General features: G+C 40.6%; 1 protein-coding gene across 1 annotated transcript in view; it reads right to left on the bottom strand.

Annotated features, from left to right (window-relative positions):
* Positions 1-12,712, bottom strand: part of LOC138606620 (caM kinase-like vesicle-associated protein) — a 40,638-nt gene extending 27,926 nt beyond the window's left edge. The window contains exon 1 of the mRNA XM_069679101.1: positions 12,538-12,712. The gene's annotated coding sequence lies outside the window, so the exon portion shown is untranslated. The remainder of the gene's footprint in view (positions 1-12,537) is intronic.
* Between the last annotated feature and the right edge of the window lie 742 nt (positions 12,713-13,454).

The following is a 13,454-nucleotide window of genomic DNA, read 5'->3' as shown; positions in this document are numbered from 1 at the left end:
GTTTATAGCTGCTTTACAAATTACAGTAGAGCGGAGCAGCTGTATATCTCACTGTGTGCAGGTAAACAGATGTTGGAGACACTGATGAGTGGCTTGTAGGAACCCAAGTCATTATACCAGACAGAAAGTTTTAAAATAGTGTAAATCCAAGGTAACAGCCCTGTCTCTGTGGTTTCACAGTTGTCACACAGGGGAAACAACAGAATAGACCATTGCTACGAACATATTCCTGTTGTAGAAAGAACTTAGCCTGCTGCGAGGACATGCTTTCACTCCTCCGTGAGTACATGTGTTGCGGCGCACTATAAGCACTGACCCGGTGAGGGGTGGTGAGTTGTCCTACCTACGGCCTTTATAGCCCCAGTGGAATCAAAGCACTGCCGGTCCACCAGTCAGCCCCACCTGCTCTGCACAAGAGCCAAGCAAACTCAGTCCCCATGCTGCTACATTTCCTGTTGAACACACGCAAACACCAAGCTGCCCAAAAAACGTCATCAAGTTTGCATTAAAGCCAATACTTAAATTGTTCTAGGCATTCATGCATGTTTCACACCCTCAGTGTGATCACATTTGTCCTTCTCAAAAGGAAGAGAGCATGGTCCAAACCTTAACCGGTGCTGTGCTACTCTCCAAACACCTCCACTTACTGTACTATGCGTCGCAAACAACACATGCAGTCAAATTCTTTTTTAATATACTTTTGTTGTTCTTAAAGCATCATCAAGATAGAGCCAGAAGAGTTTACTTTAAGGGCTTTGAATGTTGGGAGGAAATGTTGCCCAACACCAGAGAGAGAAAGAGATAGAGCTCATTTCTACCTCCAAATTATTTTATATCCACTCAGCAAAAGTTCAGGCAAATGTGTACATCATTCACTCCCTTTCACCAGATTACACTGTGTTCCAAATTATTTTGCATTTGCTGTTGTTTTCCTAAATAGTGAATACAAATGACAGTTGGTACGATTGTTTTTAATCCTCTACAATTATATTATAATCAGGATTTTATTAAACAAAACTTTAGGTGATGATGACAGTATTTTTTTTTTTAAATAACTCAAAAAACAGTGTTCCAAATTATTATGTACAACAGAGTTTCAAAGCATTCAGTAGGTTATAAAGAATTGAAAATGGAAATCTGTAGTATTTTCTGCATTAGGAGATATTTTTTCTCAAAATAAATGCTATTTCAATCAAAAACATCTTTACAGGTCAAGTTACATGTTAACATAGGTGTCCTTCTAGGATATCACTTTCACATCTCTCCCATCCATTGAACCTGTGAGTCCATGTAGAGTCCCAGAGTGGCTGTTTTGAGGTATACTGCCGCCCACCTTCATAGATCTTCCTTTTAAGGATGCTCCACAGGTTCTCAATAGGGTTGAGATCAGGAGATTATGGTGGCCACACCATGATTTTCTCTCCCTTTATGCCCATAGCAGCCAAGGACTCAATGGTATTTTTTGCAGCATGGGATGGTACATTGTCTTGCATAAAAATGATTTTACTCCGGAAGGCACGGTTCTTCTTTTTATACCATGGTTTCATACCTTTTGAAAGGCATTGCAATATTTCACACTTTTCATCTGCAGAAAGATCTTCCTTCCTCCCCATATTGCATGAAACCTGTGACTTGCTTAATAATGTGGAACAACCTCGTTAAGTAGTTTCCCTTTAATTAGGCTCACCTGCCAAATTAATTCTCAAACCTGTCTGAAATTGATGTCAGTGTTTTAAACAGACAGGAGAAACAACACAAGCGAAATGTTTCATTGAAAAACAAAAAAACAAATGTTTATTTAACTGAAATCCTATTTGAATAATAATTTGGAACACAGTGTAAATGTCATAATGATGTTCATTCCATCAAACTCAGCTGTCAGCCCATCATCTATATCTGCACTTTTTTGCTTCCTTATACAGAAAGGTTTAGGTGTCGAGTGGCTTACAAAGTAGATTGACATGTTATGTGTGGTGTTGCTCTGCTCTCACTGTGTCGGGCTGCAGACATTTTACCTGATGCCGGTTAATGAGCAGTATTAGACACATGCATGTAAGCAGAACAGCAAGACCTGTGTGGCAGATCTACTCTCGACACACACCTTTCTGTGTAGCTTTCCATGCAGCACATGTCCACTCATCCAACCACCGCTCGTCTTTATCAAAGTTTCCCATCTATGTTTATGTAAGTTTTGATTATTCACTTTTACATTACTCTGGTATGTAACATACCTGTGTCTCCTGCTTTTTTCTCTTTTTCTGCCTTTTGTAATGTGCCTGGTGCCTTTGAGTAATGCCTTTGTTAGTAAGTAAGTAAGTCCTTTGTGGATGGATTTTGTAACTTCAGTAGAAGGTTGTGGAAAGTGCTATAAGGAGACCCAACACATTCAAATTGGCATAATTTGTTAGGTTTGCCGTGTATTCATATGAATTCGTTGTGAGGATTGTAGGGGGAGCATTGTAGCTAAAATAGTTTAAGTGGTAGTCTCTGGGGCATGCCGCTGGCTATGGACAGGTTGTCAGTTTTCCAGTTGCCTTGCAGTCCTAGCAGGATTTCAGTGCGAAAGTACCCACTACAAGCAGCTACATGAAGACTTTTCTTTCAGTCTTTGTGTCTAAGCTCTTTAGTTTGGTTACTTTGGGTGTTGAAGACTTTTTTAAAGCCTAGTCCAAGCAAGTTTTGGGCCACTGTTGTCAAGAGCAGTTACTGAAAATTGCATTTCAAGATGAACATTTTTTTTGGGAATTGACATACGAGTTGGTGCTGGAGGCTTAAAAGCTAAGTTTAGAACTTCTAGTAACTCGTTTAAATTGGTGGTGGACAGCTCTTGAGCTACTGTATAACATTTGATGACTTGTGCAGTTTCAAAGTTTTGGAGAAATTCTTTGCCGAGCAACTTTGCTTCCTAAATAATGTGTGTCGGATGTGTACGTTGTCAAAACTCCTGCAGAAGATGCTGCACTTGCAGACAAGTATGTTCTAATACAAACAGTTGAGTTTGAGTCTCAAGCCTTTACTGGTGATGTTAAGGTTTATTTAGGGTAGTAGTCAGATTGTTGGCCTGGTAGGTCAGAACAGCTTTTGAGGAGACAGTCTGACAGTATGTAATAATTGTAGGGAACTTGGGCACAAAAAAGTAGAATGTCCAGCTTTAAGAGCTAAGATTAAGCGTAAGCATAGTTCTGTTATGTTTTGTGATGCATAGGCAGGATAAGCTTTCATATAACCTACAATGTTTGTTAAATGTCTTCCTGTCACTGTAGGGAGTTTAGTAAGGATGCCTTTAATATCTTTTGAATTTGTGTGTTTTAGCCTCTTTTCTCTAGGAAGGGTGTGACTGGTCACTTTGTGTTGGTCCTTGGAGATATATCCAGTTCTACAGGATAAGTTAATGCATGAGCGTGATTTGGAGAAAGGTTTGGTTAAGATGGCTGCCTGTTGTTGCAGTCATGCCAGGAAAGGGATTGGATGGTAGCCATGTCTTAGCTGATGTGATGATGGTTTTTTAAACAATGAGGACAAATATCATTATGATCCCATGCTACTTTATTTTTGTTATCCCATCTGCTTGTACAGAGAGCAGCTGCACATATCCATGAATCAGGTTGTGGGTTTCTGTGTTGCACTGACAGATGACTGAAAATTGTACGATGTTCTTGTGTGTGTGTGTGTGTGTGTGTGTAGGTTGTGTTAGAAATCTAATAGTCCTGTGTATGATGATTATTAATTATAATGTTTAAGGAAGTTAAAGGAATTTGCAGGAGAAACAACAAAACTTGCAGGAAAAACCCAGGAAGAGCGAGTATTTGCAAGTCTTGGTTACGTTGCTCTCTGAACTGTTGTTTCTAAGATAAAGAATCGTACATTACACCTCTACTCTAATACTTTTTGTTCTTACACACACCACATAACAGTACATAGAATTGTACTCTGTAAATGTTCTTCTAATCCCTTATTAACCAAAGTAGTTCCTGTTATTATGTTTTCATGTTAAAGTTTTCTGTCGTCTGTGGCATGGGGCTGTGCTCTAGTTTTATCTTCATGACGACAATGTTCCTGACAGAAATAACATGCCACTGTTCAGACACATGAAGGCCACATTTGAACTGATGACGCAATTAACCCAAACAAGTGTCCGCACACAAAAAATGTGTGCTGGCAAAGTTCGAGCTGTAACGGTGAAATCCCATGAGGCTGGTCCTCTGATGCACGCTTGGCCTTGTATAACTTAATGTGGCTGAAAGAGCAGACTCACTGCTCAACAAAAACCTACTTTCCACCACAAAGCTGGACTCATGCTTTCTTTCGTCCCACGTGAATGAAAAAAAGCATATCTATAAAGCCTGTCTCCAGTCAATGGTAGCAGTCTGTAACTAAATATACTCTCCTCTGTTTTTTCTCGCCTCGTCTAGGCAGTGGTACAGTTAATGTGCTCTTTGTGTGTTGGTGTGCTCCATGAGGAGATGGAGGGAGAAAGAGACTGACATACCGAGCCCAGAGAACAAGCAGGAAGGAGTGGCCAGGAGCCAGGTGACTCAGAACATGTGACAGGGGGTCAGTGCGGTGGGAGGTAGTGAGATGAATGAGTGAGGTGTGAATCCCTTCGCTAATGGAGGCATCCACCTCCACCGAGCTCTTTTTCCTGAAGTATGTGATTAGCTCATCCCCAGCCCGGTGTTCGGCTACGTGTTTGCCTTTGAGCCCCGTGTTTAAATCCTCCTCTGTGAATGTGCACTGGGAATAAATCACAACATATTAAAAAAATCCAGATCTGGTTATCAGGCAAAGGCTGCTGCATTTGATACGAGGCTTGAAAAGCTGATTAATTGTATACATCACCTAAACGATTACATTCACCAAGGTCTAATGGTTTACTTCAGTTTTAACATGTTGCATTGATGTTAGCAGCCTGGCTGTGTTGCTTTATGTAAAATCTGAAATGCTTCCTCTTCACACTTCACTGGCTAATCTGACCATTCTCTGCGCCTGTTGTTCGTTGCCGTGGTTACAAAGTCCTTCAGTGTGGCATCATAGTACAGTACCGCTGCTGTTCAATGCAGAGAAAAGCATCATTTGCTTTGGAGGAGGCTGTACGTTGTATGCTGCGGATTGCTAAATTTAGGACTTTTGGAGGTCGAAGAGGTTTGTTTATGTCTTCAAATAGCACGCTGAGATAAAACATTCATGTGCAATACCACATGGATTACTGCATTACTACTGTGTTTTTCACACAAGAAGATCAGTTGTTGCGAATGAATTTTACGGGATCCTCTCATTAATGTCTATAACCTGCTCCTGCAGCAGTTGACAAAGACTTTTGCAGTTTGGGTCTTATTCAACATGACGTTGCTGCATCCCATTAAAGCAAACTTAAATCTAACTATGAAACACTCAAAAACATAAACCTGTTTCTGGTTATTTTGAACAATATCATCCTCCCTCTTTCACCATACCTACCAGGACGGACATAGTGAGAAAGTGCACAGTCGAATGCACCACTCTACACTTTTATTTTATAGATCTTTCAAGGCTACAAAAGCTGTACAAGGTGTCCAGTTACCTTATCTTTTTCTGATATCTTTATAATACAATTTATCAGAGTGAACCTACTAAGAATTATCATCTTAATCTGCAGCTCCTCTTGGCTTAATGGAGTGAATTTTAGCTCTTTGTTTATCCATCTGCCCGGCAACTTTACTCAAGTGGTTCACACTCCGCGCTCTCAAAATGCCATTTTCAGCCTCAGCAGGAAACAGTTTCAGAGAAAGGCTGGAAAAGCCCACTGTACACTATCTGCTCAGCATTCCACAGAGGACAGACACAGTTAGCAGCTAGCTGTTGAACATAGCGGAGCATTTGGCAGCCAAATGGCCATACTGTACATTTCCCTCCAGAATTGGCAGAGACCAAAAACCGAGCTAAAAGCGAGTCAACATTGGATAAGGGGGCCAGACACTTTAAATCAATGCTAATACTGAGCTGCTATTTTCTAACATGTTCAACATATAAACCTAAAACATGATATGTAAATGTTCTCTTCACTATAAAAACAAACAAAAATGCCTTGTGTTGTATTAACTCTCAGATGTAGGCTACGTCGCTTTGGACAAAAGTGTCTGCTAAATGAAATTGTAACATTGTAACCTGTTTCTGCTGCCCCCTAGTGGCCAAAACGTCTTTCACTGCAGGTTAAATGTTCTGTTTAACTGAGGTAATAAAGATTCTGGCAGATGCTGGTAAATACTCTTTGTTGTGCACTTTAAATTAATCATTTAATTAACATAATAAATCTGTTAAATCATTATGTTTTATTGCAAATCACTCATGTGTATAATTCAATGTACTTTAAGTGATAAAGCCGGCTAGGCAAAGATGATGAATTTGTGTTATTTGGGGAAAAGAGCACATCCTTTGCTCCCTTTGGTGACTCAGAGCCCTTTCACATTTCTGATTTAATTGCATACAGTGTGAAGTGAAGTTGCCTGCCCTATTAACAAGCCCTTTCCCCCTGTCTTCCTCCTCCTCCTCCTGTTTTGCCAGAAGCCAAAGCTGCACCGTTGCACCTTTTAAAACTGCAAACTGACAAAGCTGAGCATGTCATCACGCTTAAAATCCATCTTAAACATTAACATGAAAACACACAGATTATGGAGCCCGTTCGCCCTCCAACGTGCTTCCACATTAAAGTGTCTAAAAAAAAGTGCAGTGGTAAATATCTGCAGGCCAACGGCGGAGCATCATTAAGACTCGATTCAAGGGTCAACTCAAAGCCCCTCTGAGCTGACGTCACCACAGTGACAAACTACCAGAGTGTGAGGGAGCAGCATCGATTGTCATGCAACTGCCAGTTGTCTTCAGGCTCTGTCATGACACTTTAATAAAAATAGATTTCCCATGTCCTTCACCTGTGTAACGTATTAGAAACTTGTACGACATGTAGAGGAGCGATATTAAAGGGGCAGAGAATTTTAATAACAGGACTGACATATGAAACCTGACGCACAGAGCCTGGAAGCTGTCTCTGCTGTTTTTTTCTACGAATATAATCAAATTCTCTGCGATACAGAAGCTTGAGTGTTTTTTGCACACATTTTGGTTGGTAACAGAAGTCACTGGAAATTTCAACACATTTCATCAGTTTTTATGTCTCATAGAGCAGAGCTGTGCTGCAGACTTGAGTTGATGCATCAAATGTCACCTGAGAAATTTCCTTGCACTGTTAAATATCATGGAAAATGCCATCTATTTTTTTGGGACACAGTCAGCAAACAACAGGAGACAATAATAACACCTTCCATCATCCATCCCACCTTCCTGCTTTAACCCCTCTTACCTCCTCGACTGTTGTGAACGAGAAAATGACAGAGCAGGACGCCGGGGTGACAAACTAAGTGGTGATGACAGCATTGCTGCACATAGGAGTCCCATTACTTCTAACACCCAGTGGAAAAGAGAAGATGTGCCAGATCAAGAGACTGCGGTAACGTCACTGCATGCCTTTGCAGAAGCAAGCCGCCTGCAGATGAAAATGTCTACGGTGGCAGCATGAATCAATGTTGAGGTGAAATATTAATATTCCATTTAAAATTCCCCTTCAAATTTTCTATTTGTGGGTGCGTGGCAGGGCGGCTCTTGGAAGCAACATGGTGCCACAAGTAACCCTTTCACTAAAGAAGAGGGGTTGTAAGTGGACTTCCACTGTCTTAGTAATGATCAAAGACAGTAATGAAATCATTCTTGCTTGTTCTCTTTTATGATCAACATAAACTGTTTCCTCTCCATAAGCAGTGCAAACAGTCTTTATAAGTTAACTGCTGTGACGTGCTCCCTCTGAGACACCCCATGATAACTGGTGACAGAGTTAGTGTCAGCAACTCTTTCCTAGATACCTACAACAGAAAGAAACCAGCCTGGACAGAATATTCACGAACTGATCTACAGCTAGCCCTCCTGTAGAGGAAACTCACTGACGTCACTTTTCTCAGTTTACCTCCCTCACCAACACTGAAAGGCAGGGCACATTTTGTTAGTCTGCAATGAACCAGAAGAGATGCAATATCATGACAGGAACAAACAGTATCTTTGAAAAGTCCAGAGGGCTTTAAGTGACCATGACGTACAGGACAGTCAGTGCTTTCTGGAAGTTGAAATGTGGTCAGAAATTGTGTAAATTAGTTAGCTATAGTTTGGTTATTATCTTGAAAAATTACAGTACCAGACGAAGTTGTGGGAAACTTTTTCTGTAATGCTTTCCTTCACACAGAGAAAAAAATGTATGGCAACCATGCTTTAAGTGATGTCACTAAGAGGGTGTTGGTTGGGGCTGAAGATCACAGGAAAATGAAACAAATATGAGGGTGTTCTGTCAGACCGAAGTACCTCACCTAAGTTTACCATAACTTTGTAGCCAGTTCCTCAATTCTGCTTGAGATTAAGCTCCAGGCTGCATTAGTCGCTACCAGCATCACATACCCAATTTCCGACCCAAGTGTTGGTGGTCGAGATGCATTGTGGGTTTTATAGAAACCAGGTTTTGTCAGGGAAAACAATCCATGGAAAAAAACAATGGGGTCTGGTTCTATGCAGGCGGTGTAATGTTAAATCAGTAGAGACGCTACTATTCTATACTTCAAAAACAGAGAATTCAAAGGATATATTTCTCCAGGCTGATTTGTAAACTTTTTTAATTTTTATGAAAAACTTCATTCAGAAAATCATGTTTGATTCATGAAATGACGTCACTCTTTTTCACACCTTTTTGTGAAGAGAAAAGACTTCACATTACACTATTTTCTTTTCTATATTAATGCTCAAAGGGAGATGCTGACTGGTGCATGTGTCAACTTCTACTTCATGGGGAGTAGAAGTTTCCGTGGTGACCTCCTAGGTTTGATGACATCATATGCATATGCTCAATATGCAGACCAGGACCCGTGCATAGGCCCCGCCTCTTATCGACCAATGTAAAAAAAATAAGATCTAATTTCAGGTGAATTAAAATAATTTACATTAAATCATGAATGACAGTCGGATGTTAAAAAAATAAAGCTAATAATATAAATGAGGTGTGTGAGCAGATGGAAGGTGATCTCAATTAGGCTTTGATGGGGAAGCTAACATTTACTGACACATAATGATTAATAAGTAACCAGCAGAGAACATGTGCCTGGATGAGCCATTATGACAAGGAGATTGACAATAAGCCAGTAATGTATGCATACACTGTGTTCATTTTTAATGCATCCATCATCTCTGTCACAAACGTGAGCATCCTCTCTTTAATGTTGAGATTAGCAGCTTAACGTCAGATGCCGCATGGCACGACTGCTTCACGGCTGCTACAGGTAACACTGCAGGATTTATGCACTGTTGTATCCCCGCGTCTTACTCTCACTCTCTCCTCACAGCAGGGTATCGATCCACACACAGGTATAAAAAATAACCCATGTGCTGCTGCGGTTATTCTCTGACTTCTTGGCGTCTCCTAATCTCACTGAGCTGCCTGAGTCATGTGAGGACAGTGCTGGCCTGCGTTTGATGGGCGGCCAGAAGCAGCAGGAGAACTGTAGAGGCATCAGTGAAGCCCATTAACTAAAATGTAGCACTGAATGAGGTCATGGTGGTATAATTAAACATATGTAGAACTAAATGTCGACGTGATTTATCTTATTAGTTTACAGTTTACAGATACAGTTTGCTCTGCAAAACAATTATATTCAAAGCAGATTCATACTTGCATGACATCCCATTTGTGAAGCAGAATTCGTCTGCGGGCTGTTTGTAAATGTTTTCTAATTAGCAAGAATGTATCATGTAATTTAATTTCCTCTGTGCTGCAATGAGGGCGATTTGTTGGGTCTGAAAAAGATTTTTTTTTTTTTACTAAACTGTTTTAGGGTAAAATTCTGAATTTATAAGCTCTACCTCACATGTGGGTTATATAAAGTCAATACAACACTCAGCCTCTGCAGTGGCTGAGTATCCACACGCTTTTGATTCTACTCTTCAAAGGGAGAGACTTCTCTCACAGTACGCACACTACAGTTCTCATAAAAGGAGCCGCTCCGATCTTATTACTTCAGATCCTGCCCGTCCACTCTGGAGGGATGTTGTCCCTGACTTAAGTCATTAAACTCCCTACCATTGTATAATACAGGTCCCTCACCTATAGGCCTTCTATTCTTATTTTCTCACAACACTTGCAACAATATAATGAAATAGCACGCAGGGAGCAGCTCTAGCAATAATGTGATTCAATAATGACAGCAGCAGTGCCTCCTCCCAGCAGTAACTGTGCTTTAGTGTCAAAATGTGTACTTTACTCTCTTTAGAGGAATGGCACTGCCCTTTCCAGGATGGAACATAAAAAGGTGGACAAACAAACGATACACTGGACAAACAAAGGAAACTTTTCTGTTCAGCATCGCTGCTTCCACAGTCTTGTTTTTGATAAATGAAAAGTAGCACATCTCTGATATTGGATCATCTCTGTGTGTGTGATGCTGCAGTTCATACTAATTTATGCTCAGTGTGTGTTTTGCTCTAGAAGTACCCAGTGGGGAACACTCCTTGACTAAGAGCACACATCTTGATATTATTTTGTCATGTAGCTCTCGCACAGGGGCATTAGTGGCTCAGGACTTTCAAAGGTCCCATTAAATTTTAAATGAGCAAAAAATAAGGCCACATGCAAGGAGACACATAGGATACTTACACAGTACAATATGTGCTGTACAGTACAAAGAGAACCATAGGACTCATAAAGGCAGAAAGTAATAAAGATGCTGTACTGGAATGCAAGGGTGTTAGAAGCAGATCTAAATGAGAAGCCTTCCAGAAATTGATCCCACTGCTATTTATACAAGAGAACCTACTCCACTGTCTTCCGAGGTATTGATTTCCATTAATTCACAACACTGTTGCTCTAATTATTTTACCGGTATTAGCACATTTGTACATGTGAAGTCGCATTTCTCAAAGAAATCCTTACATTTCCACGTCTCTCTTGTGCCAGCAGCTCACAGAAAATCAAGAGCAGATGAACACAAAGTTGGAGCGGCTCTCCCAGGGGATCTAATTGTGTACAAATTACGAGGCTATGTGGTAATGTGTTGCGCTTTCCTGTAGCTGCTGCTGCTACAGGCCCACCTGGGGTCCACCACGAGTCTAAACCTCCTCTGAGACAGAACAGATCATTACATACAGCTCACTGTGACCCAGTGCACATCACATATCTTAAAGGGCCTTTAGGACATGATATATGGATGAGCAGCTTCAGTCTATGGTAGAAATGCTCCAATGAGGGATTTAGTTCCTGTGAAAATGTGAGTGTGCAGCTCAGCTGGCTTACTGGGCTGCTAAAGGTACAGACCTTATTTTATATTTAAGTAGCAGCTTAATAATAATGAATGTCAAAAGGCAGATTGAGACTTGATTATTCGGAGTCTTATTAACTACTTGAACCAAATGTCAGAGTATCTGCTCTCTACGTTCCTCTGAGACAGGGAGCATGCAAGAGTTCAGAGAGATTAGTGTCAGTGTCTCACAGGCGGCTACAGTAAAAAGCCTCATCACTGCACGCTGGCAGCACAAGTTAGTCACGATAAACTTTAGCATTTGTAGAATGCAAAACAACTATTATGCCACATAAAAAGAAAATGTATTTATTCCTACAAATGTCCTCAGTGTGTCTGCTGAATGACAAAAAATGCATGTATTTGAAGATAAGTTACCCAAACAATTGTACACTTTCGAGGCAGGGTGATAAGTGTATACATTCATTTAGATTCTTCAATTTATTGCACTTGTTTGTAGAGGTTTTGTATAGCATGATGGCATGCCTTAGGTTGCCCTGTTTTAAGCCATCTTTAACCCAGACCACTTCTCACACGAGATGAAAAAAACGCTGCAGACAATGTCAGAGAGCATTACTGACCTCTGACATGGAAGTGTCTGTATGGTTTTTCACATTAAAGTTCGCCCTGTGGGGGGGCTCAGCAGAAGTCACTGAGCCAGTGAAGACTCAGTGCTGTTTAAACTCCAAGCACATTAAGCTACAAGACTCGTTTACAATCAGAATTCAGATCATGAGGAGGTCTGATGTTTTCTTTTCATTCATAATTCACACCCACATTACTGCTGCACTGTAAAGTTTGTTAAATAAACATCTCATCATTATCAGTTAATAACATGAAATTATTTTGTGGATATCTTTAGATGAGCTAGGGAAACATTTTGTTTCAAAACAGATTTTTGTTTGCACAAAACCCCTTCTGTTTGTTTACAGCATTAGATCTAATGACGGGTAAATTGACGCCAGCGCGCTATTTCGTAAGTCTATTGTTCTTCTTTCTGTAAAATATTATGTAACTACTTAAATTAGGGTTAGTGCAATAAAAAGGCTTATTAAGACATCGGTGTGAGAGAAAAACAATGTTTGGAGTCATGCATTTTGGGCTTTTTTGCGCATTCTGCTCTGAGTTCATTGATTCCGAAACCTGAACGGCTCACGTTATTCAGAAAAACAACACAACTTACCTTGACAACAAATTCCGCCTCTAAACCGTAGGATCCAGTTACTGTCAAAGTCGCGCGTGTCCTCGGAGAACCCCCCTACTCCTAATATACTAAACGGTCCTGTGAAGTTTAGGTAAATAAAAGTACTTGAACATGTAATTCTTGCGCTCCTGCAGCCTGTAGTACTGTACCATCTGTTGTGCTTGTGCGCGTCGAGCTCTGAGCGCTGAGGAGGAGAAGAGGAGGAGGAGGAGGGAGTTTAGTGTCCAGAGCGCACAGCGGATAGGAGGGCGCACGCGGGAGGAGAGGGGTCAGTGGCAATCTGAGCGACCTCAAACCCCAACCTACTAAACATATAACCGACTGGATGTTATACATTACAGAATCAGCATGCCGCGTGCAGCCTGATGCACCAGCACAGCTCATACCTGGCTTCCCTTACTTTCACTATACCCTCCATTTTAAGCTGTACACTGAAATATCGTTTTACAGTTTTTCAGACAATTATGTCTCTTAAAATTTTCATTTACTTTACGATATTATCATAGAATTTGGGAAGCATACTGTATGACATGAAAGTTTGGACAGATAGACAAGTCTAGTCTAGTTTCCTCTCTACCAGTACGTGATGAGCCAGACCACAATAATCAGTCCACTGTAGCCTGAGACAGAGAATGCTGTGTGGTTTGACACCACCAGTTGTGAAAAGAAGAAAAAAACTTCAACACTTCATCATAACAGAAATGAACGCGGTGCAATAACAAGTTTAATATGAAAGGTATAAAATAATGTGGTAAATGGATGAAAGAAGAGAAAGACAGAAGAATTATTTGCTATCATTATTTGGACAAATACTTTTATTATTAACTAATTAGTTGGCAGGACCGGGCCAGTCAGAGCTACTGCTGATTCAATGTAGACTTCAATTTTTCCTTCAT

The sequence above is a fragment of the Semicossyphus pulcher genome, unplaced genomic scaffold (assembly GCF_022749685.1).
Source record: "Semicossyphus pulcher isolate SPU_LCO1_2020_fin unplaced genomic scaffold, fSemPul1.0.p SCAF_3, whole genome shotgun sequence".
Classification (NCBI taxonomy): Eukaryota; Metazoa; Chordata; class Actinopteri; order Labriformes; family Labridae; genus Semicossyphus; species Semicossyphus pulcher.
This window is presented reverse-complemented; position numbering and strand designations above follow the sequence as displayed.